The sequence below is a fragment of the Poromitra crassiceps genome (assembly GCF_964638095.1).
Source record: "Poromitra crassiceps genome assembly, chromosome: 16".
NCBI classification, from domain to species: domain Eukaryota; kingdom Metazoa; phylum Chordata; class Actinopteri; order Beryciformes; family Melamphaidae; genus Poromitra; species Poromitra crassiceps.
Window position 1 is genome coordinate 38972369 of NC_139645.1, and position 22779 is coordinate 38995147.

Below are 22779 nucleotides of genomic sequence, written 5' to 3' on the forward strand. Positions count from 1 at the left end.
CTGCAACTGCTGCTCTGTCCTGCCATAGATTGAGGCCACGTCTCGTCATAGACGCTGGGTTAGCTGGCTCAGCCTTGCTGGGGGCGGGGTCATAGACGCTGGGTTAGCTGGCTCAGCCTTGCTGGGGGCGGGGTCATAGACGCTGGGTTAGCTGGCTCAGCCTTGCTGGGGGCGGGGTCATAGACGCTGGGTTAGCTGGCTCAGCCTTGCTGGGGGCGGGGTCAGGTGTACATCTGTACATCTGTTTTGCACGATTGTCTGATTGCCGTTAATGAATGGATGGCCACCACCTTTCTACAGCTGTCGCAGACAAGACTGAGGTTATTATTGCTTCAGACAGTATCGTTTCCGAGGTTATTGCTTCAGACTAGGGTTGTGCGATATACCCGAAATTCCCATTGTGATTGTTTCACAGTCAAACATCGTGATTGACGATGCCATCGTCATTTATGCCATCCACCGCTGCAATGCACGTTAAAAGCAGGACAGCTGAGCTCTTCATGAGACCGACAGGCAGGCTACTCCTGCACAGAGCCAGGCCACTCAAGCAGTAGCAGCTGCTGCTGTATTTCTCTCTCAACTCTCTCCAGTCTCCTCAACTCTCTCTCATTAGGTTCAAAAGCCCACGCGAATCTAACGTTATATCCGCCAGTAATTCTGTCAGTTTTCTGCCAGCTAGTTAAATTCAACACACACACACACACACACACACGTTGTTGGTCAGGATCTGTAACGTTAATGTTATTTGTTTTGCGCCGTTCAATATTGCTGGTAGTGCTGTATCGTATGTAATGGAGCGACTTCAACTTTCACTTTGGAAACAGGCGAGTTAAATTCACAGTTGAAGACTTGTACTCACTTTGGATTGAAAACAGGAAAGAACGTGAAGTTTCTTCTTTGTCTTAAAAGTTTTCACAACAAAACAACTGACTTGTCACGCGCAGGGGACGCCCCGGTGACATTAAACAAGCGCACCCAGTGCAGAGAAGCACTAGAGCGGAGGAGGGGGAGGAGAGGCTTCTCTGAGTCTGAACTGGGTGCGCTTGTTTAATGCCGCTGGCGCGTCCCCCACGCGTCACGGTAAGTGGACTTGGTATTTTTTATTATTAAAACGGCAAAAATTTAATTCGAACAGATAATTAATTGCGATGATCCGATGTAGAAGGCTCAGCGGTCGATGGGGGGTCGGCCCATCACGATGGTCGATGCCATCGTCCATCGTGCCAACCCTACTTCAGACGGTATCGTTTCCGAGGTTGCTTAGTGTATTGGGTCCCTTTCCTAAAGTAAAGGGCTGCATCATACTGAGTTAACCCTTAAAGTTGTGAGAGGGCGTGGCCTGTCAGCAAAATTGGCATAACTTCATGACCGATTCACGAAACTTTGAGGAGATGTTCAGATATCATCAATGACCATGTGTGCCAAATTTTGTGCAATTTTACCAAAAGCACTGTGAAAGGGGCTCGGCACACAATGGTCAGGTCAACTGAAAGAGCAAAGAGCATGTGCAAAGAGCATGTGCAAAGAGCATGTGCAAAGAGCATGTGCAAAGAGTATACGAGTTGATCAGGCGAGGATGCGAAGCACACACTATTTCTATTTTTAATTAAAGGTCAAAATTCCTAGCTGAACTCCAATTGATATAAAACTCATTAAATAAATGTATGTGTGCTTTGAGTACTTAGAAAAGCTTTGAGTACTTATAGAAGCGCTAGGCTATATAAATAGAAAAGTGCTAGGCTATATAAATATAAAAAATATATAAAAAGGTAAATAAATTTGACTTATTACTGATCGGCCCATTACTGATCAGGGCGCCTGCATATTCGTGGAGGACAACATGTTTATTTGTTTAGGGAAATACTCATTCCTACCTTGGGGATATTGGTGGTAACTGTTGATCCTTTCCTATATTGTGTACAGAGTGAAATTAGTTGCTCATTCATAGCTGTCAACGTGCAAACAGTGTTCATACATAGGCAGGCATCTTACGGTTTTCTACTGTAGTTGTATTATTGCCATGTATCTGAGACGTGAGGCAAGCTAAACTCTAATGTACCAAGATCGAAGGCCCGACCGAGTTAGGAGCGCCGGCCGCAAATAGCCGTTAGCCGCTAAAAGGTCGAAGGCCGGAAAAGTACAATCGCGAAGCGCCAAGGCGGCCAGGTAGGCTAAGCTGGGAAGCGCTATCGCGAGGTGCCCGACCGAGTTGGGAGCGCCAGCCGCAAATAGCTGTAAGTCGCTAAAAAGGTCGAAGGCAGGAAAAGTACAATCGTGAAGCGCCAAGGCGGCCGGGTAGGCTAAGCTGGGAAGCGCTATCACGTGCCCGACCGAGTTGGGAGCGCCAGCCGCAAATAGCTGTAAGTCGCTAAAAAGGTCGAAGGCAGGAAAAGTACAATCGTGAAGCGCCAAGGCGGCCAGGTAGGCTAAGCTGGGAAGCGCTATCACGAGGTGCCCGACCGAGTTGGGAGCGCCAGCCGCAAATAGCTGTAAGTCGCTAAAAAGGTCGAAGGCAGGAAAAGCAAGATCGAAGGCCCGACCAAGTTGGGAGCGCCAGCCGCAAATAGCTGTAAGTCGCTAAAAAGGTCGAAGGCCGGAAAGTTCGATCGCGAAGCGCCAAGGCGGCCAGGTAGGCCAAGCTGGGAAGCGCTATCGCAAGGTGCCCGACCGAGTTGGGAGCGCCAGCCGCAAATAGCTGTAAGCCGCTAAAAAGGTCGAAGGCCAGAATAGTGCAATCAACTACTGGCGCCTGCAGATCTCAATTAACCTCCGGTAATCAGATCTTCCTTTTGGGGGATCTCCTAGCCCATGCAGGCGCCCTCCTCTGCCTCAAGAGCAGCGCCACTGGCCAATGGAGTCAAGCGCCAAAGCATTTGCCATGCACGCCGATTGCTAAATAAAGTTTGTCTAATCCTACCAACTGGCCTCTCCTGATTGAAGTGAGGTCTCCAGACCATAGTTCAAGCAGAAGGCCACTCACGCGTAATCCGATCTCAACGTGGTCAGTCAAAAATCCTAGTATGACGTCTGCTATGACGTCAAACATGACGTCAGTTAATCCTCATATATATAGCAAGGGTTCTACGTCACCTCTCTCTCTCTCTGGCCGATCATAGCAGCAGCAGCCCACGGCAGTCCATCTCCCTTGAAGCCGGCCTCCGAAGCGTTGTTTTGCCCCACCCACCTCCCCAGTCCACCACCAACGAGTCTTGACTCCTGATCCCCCACGGGGGGGGGATCTCCTAGCCCATGCAGGCGCCCTCCTCTGCCTCAAGAGCAGCGCCACTGGCCAATGGAGTCAAGCGCCAAAGCATTTGCCATGCACGCCGATTGCTAAATAAAGTTTGTCTAATCCTACCAACTGGCCTCTCCTGATTGAAATACTACTGTATATACTACATTCTGCCAATAGTATATCTTTTAAAGTGGTCTACAGTATCTCAGTGCAGTGGCTCATTGCCCATTCTTTCAGTTTTAATTAATTCACCCATTTATTCAGTCACACATTATTAAACCTATTGCCCTTTCTAAACCATATGCTCAGGTTTCACACAAGTACCTCTTTTCTCCCTTGGTTACATTGACAGAAGAATATATATTAGGGATGGGCATTTCTAGCAAAAACACTATTCGAAATTCGCTGGCCAAATTCGAATTTAATTCGAAATTCGAAAAAAAAAAAAAAATGTAATTTTTTTTTTTTTTTGTGAGTGAAATGTTGCATTGTCTCCCCTGATTCTAAGTCTACGGCTTTATTAATTAATATAAAAAGCTTCTGCTGTGGATTTTTAGCTCAAACAAGCATTGCACCACTGAAGTAAAGAACATGTTACATGACATTGACATTTTCATCCGCCATTCATTTTTCCATAAACCTTGCTTATAAAAATTGTTTTACTTGCTCAAACCAAGCGATTTGACTATACTTAGAATCAGGGGAGACAATGCAACATTTCACTCAATTTTTTTTTTTTTTTTTTTTTTTTTTTTGAATTTCGAATTTCAATAATAAAAGTCGACCTTGATAATAACAACGATTATTCGAAAATTCGAAATTCGATGCCCATCCCTAATATATATCAGTATATGTTTTTGTTTATATTGACAAGAATATATCAGTATATCTGTTTGGTTACATTGACAGAAGAATATATATCACTATATCTGTTTGGTGATATTGGGCTGGTATTGCCCTTTTAATAAAAATCTGATATCAGCTTGTCAACGTGGTTCACCTTTGATACTGTATCATGCGTACTATTCAGAGTTTGATACACATCTACAGTATGTATACTATAATTGACCAATACTACACAAGTTGTCCATGCGGAACCCTTAACCTGAGTTGTTTCTGGTGTCTGATTTGTCTTTGATTGGATTCCACACAAGTATGTTGTTATTATGATTATGATTGTTGTTATCCCAGGTTTACCGTCTCACGGTCTTCAGCTGTTTCAGAGGCTCTTGCTGAAGAAACAATTACTTGTGGTTTTGCGTGGTTTTGCATGGAAATGGGCAAATAAAGTAAAGATATTGAATATCGGCATAAAATAATCTGTTATTAGCTGCTTCAGTCCAAACATATCGGTATTTCAATAATGAGAGACTAGAAGGAAAGTACAATAAACTTTAATGATGAAACAACAATACTTAGATTTGGCATAATGACTCCATGGTATGATGACACTCCTCTGAGACGTGAGGAGGACGTCAGTGATTTATAGGATAGAGAACCCCCCATAGGGAGTTCTATTGGAGCCATGACATTGGTGGTGTTCAGGGGAGGAGGTGGGGCGAAGCAACTGCTACCTACAGCAGGATTTCAGCAGCTATGGGTGACACACAAGGTGAGTTACAACTTTGCAGAATACGAGAAGACTGATATACTGTAGAACTTAATTTAGGTGATTGGCCAATAGCCGAAGAGAGGGAAAGCATGGGAGACATTGATTGGACAGGGATAAAGGGGGCGTGCATATTTATGAATGGCTGATGTAACCTGAACAGGGCGTTGCTGCAGGGGAGAGAGAGATGAATGAAAAGGAACAATGGATTAGTGAATGGGATGGTTAATCAGACATTGAGTAGGGAAGTAGTCTTCATTATTGAAAACAGTCTGAGACATTATTTCTGTACCGATATTTTGGTAATGTATTGGTAATGTACGGTATATCGGCTTCAAAAGCCCATATCGGTTGAACCCTGTTTCAATGCCTGTTTTATGTGTTGCTCCAGTCTCTGCATACTAAATACCTAATCCAACCTCCCCTGGAGAAATAAAATATGGTCTAAATGTTGCCAATGTTTTTTACTTGAAGTGGCAAACAAACACGCACCAGATCATAAAACTGCTGTGTGATGCAAGGAGACTAACAGCGAGCACTCTCAGTGAGTGGCTACGATTACATGCAAACAGTTATTGGCCAAATCCCAAGCTGTTTAAATGCACCGTGATAACTTGGGATTGAGTATTCCTGTTACCACGAACAAACTAATTAACACTATGGTCTCAATAGTCTTCAGGAGTATTGTTGGTTTTCTATCCCACCAGGTAGTTAATTGCATTCACCCTGTGTCCCAAATAGAAAGCAGGCCCTGATTAGGTGGCTAGAATGAAAAGCAGCAGGCTCTGGGTCCTGAGTGCCTCCATGAATAGAGAGGCAAAGTGACCGCCTATACTTCCTGCTTCAGCACTGTACCAGAGATTTTCCCATAGACATTTCGTAAAATGCGTATAAAAATAGTTTTACTTGTTCAAACCAAACAGTTCAGATATATTTAGAAAGAGGAGAGATCGCATAACATTTCACTCGGACCAAAACGTAAAAGAATTGCACATTTAAAGAAAATATCTTTTCGATGTAGTTTTTTTTAAGTTTTGGTCTGAGTGAAATGTTCTATGGTCTCTCCCAATTCTAAATATAGCTGAACCATTTGACAGTAAAACTATTATTATAAGCATTTTACCAAATGTCTATGGGAAAATAAATGGCGGATGAAAATCTCTGGTACAGTGCTGAAGCAGGAAGTGACGTTCACTTTGCCTCTCTATAGTAGCCATCACTACTATTCTAACTTGAAAGCAGTAAAATTAAATGTATCAGGCCAGGCTAACTCAAAATGGGAGTGCGACCTTAAATGAATAATTATGGAGTAACGCTTATATACATACATCAACACCAGTTTACTTGTGTAACTGCGTACATAATTTCCATTGCATCTAAGGCCATGTTCACATTACAGGCAAATCTGATTTGCTGATGAAGTCATTAATCATCATTATCTTGATTGGTTTCCCAAATCTGATTTGGGAGTGTGTCCGCACTGCCACAAATCAGATTTTCAAGTCAGATCTGTGTGTCCAGAATTAAACGGCCTATCTGCATGGGTTGCTATGGTAATAACGTGGGCGTCAGACATTCAAATCATATTTGGTGGATCTGCGCGTCCGCACTGAAGTGATATCAGTCGAAAGCAGATTGGAAACTACCTCCATATGTGGTTTGGGACAAGTGACACAAATCAGACTTGGAGCGTCCAGACTCATAAAACCAATCTGGATAAAGTAATTAATAGGTCACTAAAGTTCACAAATCAGATTTGGCCTCCTAGTCTGAACATGGCCTAAATGTAGCCAGTGTCTCTAGCTATTCTCTTGTCTCCAGTGTCTCTAGCTATTATCTTGTCTCCAGTGTCTCTAGCTATTCTCTTGTCTTCAGTAGCTATCCTCTTGTCTTCAGTGTCTCTAGCTATTCTCTTGTCTTCAGTGTCTCTAGCTATTCTCTTGTCTTCAGTAGCTATTCTCTTGTCTTCAGTGTCTCTAGCTATTCTCTTGTCTTCAGTGTCTCTAGCTATTCTCTTGTCTTCAGTAGCTATTCTCTTGTCTTCAGTATCTCTAGCTATTATCTTGTCTTCAGTAGCTATTCTCTTGTCTTCAGTGTCTCTAGCTATTGTCTTGTCTTCAGTGTCTCTAGCTATTCTCTTGTTTTCAGTGTCTCTAGCTATTCTCTTGTCTTGTCTCTAGCTATTCTCTTGTTTTCAGTAGCTATTCTCTTGTTTTCAGTGTCTCTAGCTATTCTCTTGTCTTGTCTGTAGCTATTCTCTTGTTTTCAGTAGCTATTCTCTTGTTTTCAGTGTCTCTAGCTATTCTCTTGTTTTCAGTGTCTCTAGCTATTCTCTTGTTTTCAGTGTCTCTAGCTATTCTCTTGTTTTCAGTGTCTCTAGCTATTCTCTTGTCTTGTCTCTAGCTATTCTCTTGTCTTGTCTCTAGCTATTCTCTTGTCTTCAGTGTCTCTAGCTATTCTCTTGTTTTCAGTGTCTCTAGCTATTCTCTTGTTTTCAGTGTCTCTAGCTATTCTCTTGTCTTGTCTCTAGCTATTCTCTTGTTTTCAGTAGCTATTCTCTTGTCTTCAGTGTCTCTAGCTATTCTCTTGTTTTCAGTGTCTCTAGCTATTCTCTTGTCTTGTCTCTAGCTATTCTCTTGTTTTCAGTAGCTATTCTCTTGTCTTCAGTGTCTCTAGCTATTCTCTTGTCTTATGAAAATACTTCATATTTGGGGAAACTAAAGGAAAGAAAGAAGCATGCAATCTCCAATAAGGCATGCCACTCAAAGCAGGGCTGCGAGTCTGCATTCTTGCGGGGAAAACATGGCTGTTTTGTAGAACGACAAGGCTTTTTGATTGCAATTTAATCATCAAATCTACAGAGATGAAGTGAAAGTGATTTCGAATTAGGGAATTGTGCGAGGCTTGACAGACTTCTAAATTAACGAGCGCTCGGGATTTGCTCCTCTTGTCTCACTAGAATGAGTTTTCGGTAACACTTTATAATAAGAACGTTCAGTCGTAAGTGTTATAAAGGCTTTGTATAATAAGAGCGTTCAGTCGTAAGTGTTATAAAGGCTTTGCGTCAATGCCTATAGGCTGGCCGGCCCCCGGAGCAGATTCTGGGCTCCTGGGTCCAGCTAGGTCCCTGGAAACTATCCCTGGATGACACATCATGTGATGACATCATCACCGCGAAGACGACATCACAATGTGACCAGTGACATCAGACATTATGTGACGTCCGACCAACGATGTCATAATCAATTAGACAATGCTAGACGTCGATGACATCACAATGCAATCTGTGACATCCGAGGCTGTGACGGGAGTTATGACATCACCTAAATCTAAATGCCTCCCCTTTTTTTTTTTTTTTTTTTTTTTACAAAAATCGTCCCTTACTGCAAACAATTTGTCAGAGAAACCCCGAGTCTGCACCCAGGTTTTGTGTTCGTTTGAAGGATGCGATTTTGGTTTCAGTTCCATGGATCAATTACTCATAAGTCACAAACTAATCCCCACTGGCCCTCTGCCCCTCGCCTGTAACATTTAGAGGCCTTTGCAGACATCTCAATTTTAGGGGACAACTGGCTCCAGCGCTCTTTTAAGTCAGAAGGAAAAGAGAGGAGGGGAGGGGGGGGGAACAGCTTCAAGACAGGCTTAAATCCCACGGCATTTCTCCCAAGCTCCTGAATGAGAGAATGTAAGCGACACAGAGACGGGCCAACCAAAGAAACCTGAAGCCACTAATCTGTCATTCAATTTCAGGCGGGTGTCTGGGCCAACGAAGACACACAGCAAGGTCAAGACACACAGCAAGGTCAAGGGCTACTGTACACAGAGATCCTCAGTCTGCGGTTTGATCAACAGTCTCATCCAGCTCAGGAGGAGGAGGAGGACAATGCGTAGCTGCGTGCGTGTCGGGGGCGGGAGCAGTGTTCCTGTACTGCTTATACAAGTCAGATGAGCGGGGCAGACAATGCTGCCAGGTAGCTATTTCCTGTATGACAGCAACAAACAATCACAGAGGAAAGTCATTATTCAAAACAAGTGAAATGTTTGGGATGACTGAGCATGTGCAAACAGAGAGGGATTAGCCCTAAAATAGGAGCACGTAGCCGCGAACAATTCGACACGTCGGAGTTGATCTGCATGTAAATGAAATATTTGTATTACTTTGAGCATAATTCATGTTTGACTCATTATGTGGGAACAGTCTAGTCGGAGGATAAAGCAACGGATGGAAAAGTGGAGGCAGGACTTTGAGCAGCAGGACTAATCTAATCCCACGGGTGAAGAAACGTGGGTAATAAACTGGACCTTGTTCTGCCTCCATGAGCACAAACCGGCCCGGGAATGGGACCAATAATTATCAATGAGGAGGCAGTTTCACCATGTCTCTTTAATGTAAATAGGCACTGGGGTTATCTTACAGAAACGACTTTGGCATTGGTACATGGACATATGGCAGTGGGACTTGCTCAAGTACCTGGCACGAAAAAACACTAACAATAAAACAAGCCTGTACAACCCCCTGTCCCCCTCTCTGAACAGATCCAACATTCCAGCCCAGCAGTGGAAAAGTAGCTGAGATAGTCTGTGTTCATTAAAAACAATTCTTACATATAAGGCTGTCAGGTCAGTGAGGAAAAAGGGGGGGTATCCCATGCACCATTTGCAGTTTGTTGGAGCTTAGCTGGCATTCAATTTCAATTCCCCCAACTTATTGAATATAGGAAGAGCGGCGCACACTGACAGCGACAAGTTACTCCAGCGACAGACGCTAATTAGCAAGTGAGGAGTAATGGAGGAGCCAAGCTCACTCGCTCTCTGGCAGAGAGACAGCGAGGCAGGGTCATCTCTTTAAACGTCTCACTTCCTATTAAACAGGAGATCTCTGGCACACACCCCGTCACAACCTATACCGCGTGATGTCAGGGATCGTGAAAGCAGCCTGTCAAATCTACTCGCTTTCAACTGCCGCTTCTCTTCTGCATGTATGGAATACAACCGCTTCAACTGCATTCATTCACTGCCACCGGGGTCTCCATTGACAGAAAGCGAGGGAGCCTGGGCAATATAGAATAACGGCGTATGATGTGTTTATGTGTTTTGATGGAAACCCGGGGGAAGGTCTTGGAGAGGAGATGATGGACTCATCTTCTGCTCAGCGAGGCTTTGACATTCTGTAGGGGACGCTGCAAATAGTCTGCAGGTTGATGGATAGGTGGGGTGGGATTACCCGCCAGACTCATCTGCTACGCCGCTGCTACCGCCGCCCGGCCCTGACTCCTGGAAAGAGACACAAACACACAATAGCTATAATGTCAGAGCGTTCACACTGTGGGCGAGGCTATTAGATTTCAAAATAATGAAACACTGCTGGATGGTCACAATAACACTGCTGGATGGTCACAATAACCAATTGCTTACCCAGTAACCAAATGTACCCAAGTACATTCAAAAAAAAATTAGGCTCATAGATAATATTGTTACTAGTACTACCACTGATTTTCTTTACAGCCCCGTGACTCGTCACTCTAGTAGCCACCAAGTAGCCGGGTACGACGACGCTGGGCTCCGCCAAAGTAATATTTCCGGTGTATCTTGCGCATTGTGCGGCCAGACAAGTTGTAATATTTTGCATGTCATGGTGTTTTGGGATCATTACTAAACGAGATTGATTCTGTTATTTTTCTATCATTTTTTGGGGTAGTGCAATTTTACATTGAAGTCAACGGGGAGAGGTTTGTCGCCGAACATGTGCCGCCTACAAAATTATGTATTGCTGATAACCCCCCCCCCCAACACACAGACACGGCATAGCGCCACCTATTGGCAAACACAAAAAGCAGTTTAGCTCGAGAACCGCTTGTCCGATCAACTTCAAACTTGGGGAGTGTGCTTAGGGGCACCTGATGGAATGCAGTGCCAAATTTCATGTAATTGAGCATAGTGCCACCTACTGGCAAACACAAAAAGTGGTTTTTCTTGAGAACCATTCGTCGCTGTCAATTTATTATGATTGATTGGCGGGTACCTGCATGGACTATTAGACAATGATTTGTGCCAGGGGGTTCAACCAAATTGCTTTGTCCCTATTGGTTGACTCCTCTCCTCTGTTTGCCTATATGATTTATTTGATTTATTTATTCAAGTGTCATGATCTCCCCGGTGCCCAACCCTCATGGGCTTACAAGACACACATAAAAAAAAAACATCGCAACATGGTACATTTAAAATAACACAAGTCGCAAGTCGGCATACTGCTCAGAGAACAATACAGATCAATACATCCCTTTCTAAACAAAAAGTTCTGTCTTTGCTCCTACAGTATACCTGACAAATACAATTTGCTGTGAGGAAGGTTCCCATTGCCTCCATTGTCTTTGTATCCAGATACCAGTTGAAGGTCACTTGACCGAAATGTTGTATATTTTCTTATTGAATAAAGGTTTTTGCTTAAGTGAAGTCAGTGTGTGGGAGTGTTCTGCTTCAATGACTTACCCTATTGGAGTAAAATCCTAAATCTTGAATAAATCTAGGAGAAAACAAGATGGCTGATTTAAAAGACAGCTGAGTCCATTTGTCATGATTAAATAGACAATTCTCCCAAAGGCAAGGTGTCTTCCTTTTGATTAGATGCACTGCAGCCAAGTCTTTCTCCATTTAGAGGGACTTCTTCCTGCATTACACGCACCTTTCTGAACTTATAATGCCTCTCCTCACTCCTAGTCCCCCAAGACCACTCCTAGTCCCCCAAGACCACTCCTAGTCCCCCAAGACCACTCCGGCACACTGCTACTGTAGCACAGCGAGAGAAATGCTTCTCCCTGCATCATTAAACAGGCTGAATTAAGTTGGGTGGAATTGAATTATGAGGCCCTCCTACTTTCAGATTTAAAAAGCAATATCGTTGGCTATTATGCTCGAGGTCCAGTTTGGATACAAAATGAGAGTCGATCATCCGTACCCGAACACAACTGGACTCCTAAACGCAAACAATGGGCGTGCCACTGAGGATGGGTCTTTTAATCTTTGTTTTCTGGGGAGATATGATGCCAAAAATATGGTATGTAGAAATACTGCTCATACTCCGTGTTCCATAAAGGCCTTACTGTAGTTATACTTCTATATCCAAACCTGTCATGCTTATGAAGCCACTTTTGATTTGGATTTAACTTGAATGGCTGTGACCCCGTGCTCAGAGGAAGCAGATGTTTTATTCTCATGTTTGGTTTCTCCTGTCATTTCATCGCTAAAACCCCCAAAATAGTACTGAGCCTCCCCTACGTCTTCATTAACACCTAAATAATACTATAATAATAGTACTGAGCCTCCCCTACGTCTTCATTAACACCTAAATAATACTATAATAATAGTACTGAGCCTCCCCTACGTCTTCATTAACACCTAAATAATACTATAATAATAGTACTGAGCCTCCCCTACGTCTTCATTAACACCTAAATAATACTATAATAATAGTACTGAGCCTCCCCTACGTCTTCATTAACACCTAAATAATACTATAATAATAGTACTGAGCCTCCCCTACGTCTTCATTAACACCTAAATAATACTATAATAATAGTACTGAGCCTCCCCTACGTCTTCATTAACACCTAAATAATACTATAATAATAGTACTGAGCCTCCCCTACGTCTTCATTAACACCTAAATAATACTATAATAATAGTACTGAGCCTCCCCTACGTCTTCATTAACACCTAAAATAGTACTATAATAATACTACTGAGCCTCCCCTGCATCTTCATTAACACCTAAATAGTACTATAATAATAGTACTGAGCCTCCCCTACGTCTTCATTAACACCTAGTATCATTCCTCCATTACATTTGACACACGACAGGCTGCTGTGATGTGGATAAACCCTATGAAAGCCGAAGGGAAATGGCTAACCGCATCGCAATGTCAAAGCAAAACTGATAGTTATAAACAGTGTCATTCACTTCCACTCGCTGCCTCTCAGAGGGCGATACAGCTCCACTCCTAATCCATCACCCAAACGAACACAATATTTTCAACACCTGCGTGCGCTCATCAGAGTCAACTCTACTTCTACTGCAGGCTCCCCTCCTGAACCTGCATGCGCTCATCAGAGTCAACTCTACTTCTACTGCAGGCTCCCTTCCTGAACCTGCATGCGCTCATCAGAGTCAACTCTACTTCTACTGCAGGCTCCCCTCCTGAACCTGCGTGCGCTCATCAGAGTCAACTCTACTTCTACTGCAGGCTCCCCTCCTGAACCTGCATGCGCTCATCAGAGTCAACTCTACTTCTACTGCAGGCTCCCCTCCTGAACCTGCATGCGCTCATCAGAGTCAACTCTACTTCTACTGCAGGCTCCCCTCCTGAACCTGCGTGCGCTCATCAGAGTCAACTCTACTTCTACTGCAGGCTCCCCTCCTGAACCTGCGTGCGCTCATCAGAGTCAACTCTACTTCTACTGCAGGCTCCCCTCCTGAACCTGCATGCGCTCATCAGAGTCAACTCTACTTCTACTGCAGGCTCCCCTCCTGAACCTGCGTGCGCTCATCAGAGTCAACTCTACTTCTACTGCAGGCTCCCCTCCTGAACCTGCGTGTGCTCATCAGAGTCAACTCTACTTCTACTGCAGGCTCCCCTCCTGAACCTGCATGCGCTCATCAGAGTCAACTCTACTTCTACTGCAGGCTCCCCTCCTGAACCTGCGTGTGCTCATCAGAGTCAACTCTACTTCTACTGCAGGCTCCCCTCCTGAACCTGCGTGTGCTCATCAGAGTCAACTCTACTTCTACTGCAGGCTCCCCTCCTGAACCTGCATGCGCTCATCAGAGTCAACTCTACTTCTACTGCAGGCTCCCCTCCTGAACCTGCGTGCGCTCATCAGAGTCAACTCTACTTCTACTGCAGGCTCCCCTCCTGAACCTGCGTGTGCTCATCAGAGTCAACTCTACTTCTACTGCAGGCTCCCCTCCTGAACCTGCATGCGCTCATCAGAGTCAACTCTACTTCTACTGCAGGCTCCCCTCCTGAACCTGCGTGTGCTCATCAGAGTCAACTCTACTTCTACTGCAGGCTCCCCTCCTGAACCTGCGTGCGCTCATCAGAGTCAACTCTACTTCTACTGCAGGCTCCCCTCCTGAGATGCAAGGATGCCTACTTCAAAGAAGGGTCAGCCATAACTGTTAAAGTCCAGCAGGACGGGAGTGAAATGAAAGACCTCTACCTTCACCAAGACGGGAGAGACACTGAACGAGCAGCAGGGTAATTCAAATTCTCACAAAATAACACGGACAGCCAACCCTGATGGAATTTTTTTTCCCTGGGATTGTTAACACTGGCAATCAAAAGTAAACTGGAAGTTAAGTGTTTAACACCCCCAACTTCTCCACGCCTGAGTGAGCATCCAAACTAAGCAGCCAGAAGAAGCGTTCGTCCTCTTAGAGGCTGAAGATGCCAGCAGCTGACGGACAGACTCATTTGCAGCAGCTACAGGAGATACCTGCACACTCATTTGCCAGAGCTATGGGAGATTGTTCACTTAAAAGACAGCAGCAGCAGCACAGTGGATGCGTTCTAACAAACCACTGTAAAGACACACTGTGCTCATTTCTCCCCTCATTTGCATTGAAATGGAAAGTGCCATATTTCATTCTCCCCCTTGGTAACGTTCCTTTTTTTTATTTATTTTCTCTATATTTGTAGAGCATCACACCGAAAACTGACGAGAACAATCGGAGCAGCTATATCAAAGACAAACTGCAGGTAAAGAAGGACTATGAAAGCAAATGCTTGGGAATAACCTTGGAGAAGTGTTTGGGATAATGAGGCGGCAGCTAGACCTTTGTCATTCTTAAAAAACCATTAGCGCATGATCAAAAATGCACACCATGAAAACCCCTCAGCCCAGGGAAGGATAATTATGAGATATATAGAGCTATTCATAGACATATTCAATGTGGGTCTTCTCACTTGGATACATTACAACTTCAACAAATGCTTTAACATAATGAGGTCCTTCAACTGTAACTGAGCTAAATCTGGAACCAGGTAAAATTATGATCACTATGAATTATGCCTGCATACAGTTCTCTCTGCCTCTAGTCCCAATAACAACGAACTAGAGTGAGGTGTGTGAGAGGTCATACTATTACCACTCCGTTGTCGTCCCACTAAATCGCACTAAAAATCTTACACCTTTATCCCGCTCCTTCACATTTGCTATGGTCCAGCTATACCTCCACCTGCCTCGCTCTCTCTCTTCCCCCCAAACCGTCCTGCAGCCCCCCCTGCTGTTAATTATAAGACTTTTCCCCCCAGAGCCAGGGCGGGACATGGAAGTGCATTCATCTTGATTCCTCGCTCCAGTACAAAGTCTGCTTTGAAGAGACGTCCTGTCGTAAAGCCCCTATAGGCGAGGTGACTCAGTGCCAGGAGGAGAGAACGACTCACTGTTGTGTTCTGTTCTGTTCTGTTCTGTTCTGTGCGAACACACTGGGAAGCCGGCCACCTCACCAGGCGCGGAAATCCCTTCACTTTATATACCGCTCATGCTGTCAATATCTTCATCTGGTGGGATTGTTTTTTTTGAGCTGCACATGATGGCACGCCAAGTGACTGACTGTCCGCCGTCTGTGATCGTCTCCCACGACGCAAAATTGCAAGAGGGGACTATATGGATCAGCCCCCCATATAGCTCCATATAGCCTTTTAAAATGTCACTGATTGGCCGGGGGTGGGGGTGGGGGGGTGGTATCCCAGAGCAAACGGTCAGATTTTGGTGAAACTTGGGGTCAAGGTTAGCGATGCACGATATGGATTTTTTTCAACCGATACGATAACCGATAAATATTTGCTTCTCCTGGCCGATAACCGATACAATAACCGATAATTATTATAATAAATATATATACATTATATATATATATATATATATATATATATAAATTACCTGTATTTTATGCACACCTGGGGTTAAAAAAATGCAGATGTAGTGAGCATAGCTCTGGCCTAACCAAATCTAACTGACATCACTGTGAACACAAAACAAAGAAAACTTCTGATATAATATGATTGTTTTAATAAAGTGTATCACTCAATTAATAGTCAATACAAAAATAAAGGCTTTTATAGAACGGGAAGCCAATGACTGCTTAGTCTGCAGATAAAACACAATGACAAAAGGCATAGTAATTTAGACTCTTATTGTCATGTTATGTTGACTGATGCTTTTTATGTAGGCTAATGTGCGCGACTGCACCTTTGTGTTCCTTATTATTGGCTCTTTCTCTGTTAAATACACAATCCATGGATGTTTCATTTCGGGTAAAGGGGTTTCCATTAGTTTCTATATGTTTACACCAGCTGTGTGAGTATAAAGTGCTTTTGCGGGGCTGTTTGATCACAAGCAGTGTGTCTGCCAAGCAGGCGAGCCTGAAGTCTAGGCCGCGCTACGAGCTAACGCTAACACTTGCTAAGCTAACATAAACAACAAACAAATCTGCTGCATCATGCCAGCTTTGGTTTAACGTAATAGACGTTTGCCCTCCTCTCAGAACCCGTGCGGGACATGGATTGCAAATTACAATAGCTGTGATCATCTAAACTGTGAAAAACTGCAACATAGCCTACTGCATGGGAGCAGCCATGTTCTGCATCGGACCAGCCATGTTTGGCCGTCGCAGCTGTGATGTCACGAGCGTGCGACAATAGCTCCGGTCCGAGGCAAAAACAAAGCCTGATTATCGGCTGTTAATTTATCGGAAAAAGGCCATTATCGGAATAATAAATAATAACGCAAAATGGCCATATCGGCCGATAATTTATCGGTCCGATAACTATCGTGCATCTCTAGTCAAGATGCATCTCAACATTGTATTGCAGCATTTCCAAACACTAATGGGCCAAAGAGGGGGGAGGGAGGGGCTACTATTCCAGCTCAAAATAGGGAAACATTATTGGTTTGGGGTTCCTGGCCCAGATGAAGACATGTTTACTGTTGCCTTCATGCAATGGCTGCTGCAGCATGGAGATCTCTATCTTCTCATCAGCCATTTCACCAAAGCTGAGAAACGGCTCCAGCAGAGTGGACATGTATCACTCAGTGGACTACACAGGGAGGAACGTCTCCATCCGACAATGGCACACACAAATGGAAGCAGTATAAAAACAAGGCCATGTTCATGAGCTGAACATGCTATGATTTGTGGATCATAACAACCTTCAACCCCTGAATCCAGCCATGCTCCCTTTAAATGTTCTCAGCAAAGTCAAATGTTATTTCACAGTGAAAGTCAGCCTGGTAACCTATGAATAGAGGTGGAAAAGGAGATGTAGTGTAAATCGTGTTGTTGCAATACAGGCAGATACGCTCCTTCAGCTCAATTCACCTTACTGTATCATTCAGAGCTGACCAAATTGGGACCTACAAATCAGAATCAAATTGCCAGTTACAATAAATCTACAGGAATGTGTCTAGTTACAATAAATCTACAGGAATGTGTCTACCGGTAGTTACAATAAATATACAGGAATGTGTCTAGGTGACATTGGTGGTTTCAGGCCCAAAACATAGTCTGCTTTATCGTCTATTTTAACATGGGGGTGAATAGAGAGCCCCAGGAACGAGTCCGGAAAACATTGATGCTAAAGATGTGTTCACACCGAGATATTTATTTTTCTCTCTGTCGCTCGATTCAACCCTTTGGAATCGCTCTGTCGCTCTGTTTAAATCGCTCATCAACAGGCACAATAATTGACGGACATCTGGGGGCTATAACGTTACGCAATGTCATGATATTTGTCCACTACGAGCCACCGTAGTTGTTTACAAGCTAAGCCTATCAGCGTGCTCCTAACGCAAGCTCCATACCGGTAGTACAGACTTCACTTCATGTCAGCTGTCAGCCTGTCAATGTGGTTTGTTGCCACACAATAAACCAGCGGTTTGTTCCAAGCCAGTGTGATCCTTGACTCACTCTCACACGGCAGCCAATCAGCGTTGAACAGCGAGCGACTGATGCCAGCGTAATTTCGCTCGAGTTGGGATATTTCATCTTGGGCGACGAGCGAATTTTCTCCCGGGCGAATATACGCTCAATCGCTCGTTTGCATTGACTTTGTATGTAAACTCGATGCCAGCGAAAAACTTTAATAGCTCGGTGTGAACGCAACTTCATACTTCCTGGTTCTTCACTGTTTTCGCCTATGGGATTTTTGAATGGGTTTTTGGCGCGATGCTTCTAATAAGGTCTCTGGGCAACGCAAGCTTAATCAAACGCGAAACAGTGTTCAGTAGGATAATCTTCACACATGAGGACCACTTTTATGAGTTCTTAAGCTTTTACGTGCCGTTAAAAGGGTGGCTAGCTAGCAAACGGCTAAATGAGACTACACTGTTGAGTCGACGGGGATATTATACGTCAATAACGTCATCACTTCAAAGGACGAACACGGAAATTCTCTTTCCCTCACCTGGTTCAGCCCGGGGTAATCAGTGCACAGCAGCGCACACATCAACAACACTCCAGGTTGAGTGGTGACGTGACGGGGAAGCCTATGCGACACTGTGTGTAGTTCTGGATTAGCTTAGCATGAGCTTTTTACTTCTAGGGCTCGCATTTACGCTTCAAAACTCATGAAAGTGGTCCTCATGTGTGAAGATTATCCGGCTGAACACTGGTTCGCGTTTGATTAAGCTTGCGTTGCCCAGAGACCTTATTTGAAGCATCACGGCAAAAACCCATTCAAAAATCCCATAGGCAGAAACAGTGAAGAACCAGGAAGTCCGGGACTTCCGCGTTCCGACTACAAAAATACGTCATCCCTGGGGCTGTCTATGGGGACTTTTTGGAGCCAGCCTCAAGTGGCTATTCAAGGAACTACAGTTTCTGGTCCTTCTGCATTGACAGGAACTTGAGGCTCATCCACTAATTGCCCAACCAACCAGCAGTGTCTCTTTGTCTGACAAGATTCACACACTCAACAATCAAATGTGATGTTTTACTGGTGAGAGGAACATTCTCCTACTCTGAAGTCAGTTAGTTGTTGGCAATGGCATAATTTCTAGGCCCCTGATTTTGAATGACTTTATCTCTGGATGTTTGATCACGGTGCAACTTTTTTCATTAGTAAAGAAAATAAAGACAGTAAGTCAGCATCAGAGCATGTGTGCATGTTGCCCTCCAGTTTAGTGATGGGGTGCTCACCCTTCATAAAGACAAACTTAAAAGTCTTGCTGTTCAATACACTGTATTTTGCATATTCACATCACAGGAGGCCGACTGCAGTATTTAGGATAGTGCCATCTGTAATTCTCTTGATGTGCTGAAAATATCCTCTTTGATGGCCTTCCTTTGTGCAAGAGATTCATATAGACACATCGTTCCAGACAAACTCCTGCTAGCCCCGGCTTGTGTCAACATCCAGCGAGGAGTAAACACGATACTCAGCGGTGGTGTTGTGGTGATGATCCTGAGTGGATCCAGAGGAGTTTGACTTGTTGTGTTTTCTATAAAGTGTTATTATGTATCTCCTCATGTTACACTGTACATATCATGCCTGTCCCTTTAGTAGGCTAACTTTTTCTCTTTTTTGTTGCATTTCTAAGTATGTCTTCTCTATGCTCTTGTTGATCATGTGTTTCTAGTATATGTAATTCTATATTTTGACGTCACCACTGCGTCAGACCCTTCTTCCGTGTGTCACGTCACCTCACCTGTGCCACGTATGCTCTTTTATACAGGTGCGGCAGCCCCACAGCCAGCTAGCACAGCCTGAAGAAGACCAGCGAGGTTGAAACGCGTTGCGTTTTGTTGCCCGTGTTTGTTTGATTGAAGATGTATATTTTTCAGTACACATGTACATGAATTCTGTATTCAATTGTGCTCCTAAATATCCAAGAAGCTCCTTTTTTCTCTTTAGGATCGTGAGTGGGAAATACTAAGTGATGCTAACATGTTGACCTGACCTGGTGACCGTACACAACCATGCCATCACCATGGAGCTATATTACCCATGAATGCACAACATAGTTTACATTACATTAGCTGCACGAAGTCGACCGCGATGCCCCAGTTGTTTGCAAACAGTGTGTGTGCAAACATTATGAGCAGCTGTAGAGCTCATAGATCCAGTGCAGAGTCAGACTTTAGCTCGTTATCTTTTATTTTTCATTCTACTGTCTGATGTCTATATACTTTGGATGCATGGAGCATTACACAATGTTCTCTACTGTCTGATGTCTATATACTTTGGATGCATGGAGCATTACACAATGTTCTCTACTGTCTGATGTCTATATACTTTGGATGCATGGAGCGTTACACAATGTTCCAACTGCTCCCAAGGCTAGGAGATATGATCTGTTTCAGATATATCAGGATAATCGGCTTAAAAAACAGCGCCATCGTTTTGCTTGTTATGTCCCATTGTTCAATGTGCTTTTTACTGTCTATACATTGGCTGCAGTCCTCAAGGCTGTGTGGGTGTGTGGGTGTGTGTGTGTGTGTGTGTGTGTGTGTGTGTGTGTGTGTTTCTCAGCATCAACACACTGCTGATCTGGTACACACACACTCTCATCTGCATCATGAGTAATCTCTGGTAGTTAATTGAGCCCAGAGGCAGTTGGTTTCAGTGAAGTCTCCTGTACTTTTCGGGCAAAACAAAACAAACCCTGGGAGAAAGAGAGATCTCTGGAGGAGCTCCTCTGTCGAGAGGCAAACAGAGCAGAACTCCTGCCGTGTTCATTAGCTGTCATTGATCAGTGATTCAGTCCCTGTGCAGCGCTGCCACCGCTCAGATCGCACTTTCATGTCATAAAAATCATTCTAAAGGTAGAGGATTGAAGCCAGCGCAGCAGCATTCCCCTCGTTATACTTTATTTTCCACGCCACTATTTGGATGTGTATGGATGGTTGCCAAGATTCTCACCAGCATGCAGGGACTTGCTACGCAGCACACCTGTCCATCCTATCGTTTTCTGATAGATCAACATGATGAGGCACTGTAGCATATTAGCAGGTTGTGTTGTTATTGCCTTTCCTCAGTGCCCATCATGGCTGCAGCCCATGCCACTGTACAATGAGGTTGTTCCTCAGTGGTCATCATGGCTGCAGCCCACGCCACTGTACAATGAGGTTGTTCCTCAGTGGTCATCATGGCTGCAGCCCACGCTACCAGAGATGTACTGTACAATGAGGTTGTTCCTCAGTGGCCATCATGGCTGCAGCCCACGCTACCAGAGATGTACTGTACAATGAGGTTGTTCCTCAGTGGCCATCATGGCTGCAGCCACCAGAGATGTACTGTACAATGAGGTTGTTCCTCAGTGGTCATTATGGCTGCAGCCACCAGAGATGTACTGTACAATGAGGTTGTTCCTCAGTGGCCATCATGGCTGCAGCCACCAGAGATGTTCTGTACAATGAGGTTGTTCCTCAGTAGACATCATGGCTGCAGCCCACACCACCAGAGATGTACTGTACAATGAGGTTGTTCCTCAGTAGACATCGTGGCTGCAGCCACCAGAGATGTTCTGTACAATGAGGTTGTTCCTCAGTGGTCATCATGGCTGCAGCCCACACCACCAGAGATGTTCTGTACAATGAGGTTGTTCCTCAGTAGACATCATGGCTGCAGCCACCAGAGATGTACTGTACAATGAGGTTGTTCCTCAGTGGCCATCATGGCTGCAGCCCACACCACCAGAGATGTTCTGTACAATGAGGTCACAGGGTATCAAAATGCTAATAAATGGCCGGGGGGGGGAAGCATAAATAATGCAGTGATCAGGGTTAGTGGAACAGTGAGTCGGAGCGAGACTCCACTCCGAGACGTCCCCGGAGAGTGTCCAGCGCAAGTGTCCTGTCTGACATCATCAACGTCGGCCCGGGCTTCACCCCGTACGTACATACAGCCAGTGAGGAACATGAGGAGCTCCCCGCTGTCTGTCTCAAACTCAAAATGTCAGCGCGTCAGCAGGGAGAGCTCACATACGCCACACGCTGGCTGCTCTGCCCGTCTCCCAGAGCCACGTTTCAAAATACACTCGCAACGCTTCTCCATTTTTATATGGCTTATCTCTCTATTTTGCCTTCTAGTTATCTCTTCCTCCATCGTTTGAGAAAGGGCTCTTCAAAGTGATCTGCTGTCTCTACTTAACTAAAACATGACAAGTCTAAACCCTCAGCCGCTACAGTGAAAAACACAACAATGAGATATATTCTCGGAGTAACAGTGGAGAGTTGACGTGAATATATAGGGGCGAATTAAATCAATATTTCACAACTCTGGTGGAGGAGTAGGGAACGGGCCATTATCTAGCACTAATTGTACCTATGGGTCTGTCCTCTAAGACATATTAATATGTGCTCTCTCATTGGAATTCATTGCGAGTCGTCAGGTAGATGACTGGGACTATCTCCGCCGGTCTCCATTTCAATGCATTTTCTTTATACTCTCCATGTCTGCCTTTGAATATTCATTCTGGTCTCATTTGCAGGCGTCTCTGGCGAGGCCAAGGCTCTGCACAATGCCATTCCCTGTTGCTCCTTTCTCAAAGAAGAGGAGACCAAAAAGAGAACATCTAATACTGCACGTTTCAGGCAACACACAACAGGACAATCACACTCCATACTTAGCAGTGTGGATAAATGGTAACTGGACTGCATTTATATAGCGCTTTTATCCAAAGCGCTATACAATGTGCCTACTAGGGGGTGGGGGAAAAATTTGATACACCATAGTATCGCGATATTTTGCCTGACGATATTGTATCGATATTTGATATTTGATTTTTTTATTATTTATTTTTTTGCAGGCCATGCCATGCCAGGCCACCGGGCATCTGCCCGAAGCGCCCGATGTTGCAGTCCGTGCCTGCAGTGGCATATTGAGTCCAGAGAAGCTTAATAATGTAGCCTACATGTGGGGCAAAAACAAAACAA

General features: G+C 44.5%; 1 protein-coding gene across 3 annotated transcripts in view; it reads right to left on the reverse strand.

Annotated features, from left to right (window-relative positions):
- Positions 1-9225: 9225 nt before the first annotated feature.
- The window catches only part of cd276 (CD276 molecule), a 164635-nt gene continuing 151081 nt past the window's right edge, over positions 9226-22779 (reverse strand). For all 3 annotated transcript variants that reach the window (XM_083653048.1, XM_083653049.1, XM_083653047.1), the window contains one exon: positions 9226-10118. The gene's annotated coding sequence lies outside the window, so the exon portion shown is untranslated. The remainder of the gene's footprint in view (positions 10119-22779) is intronic.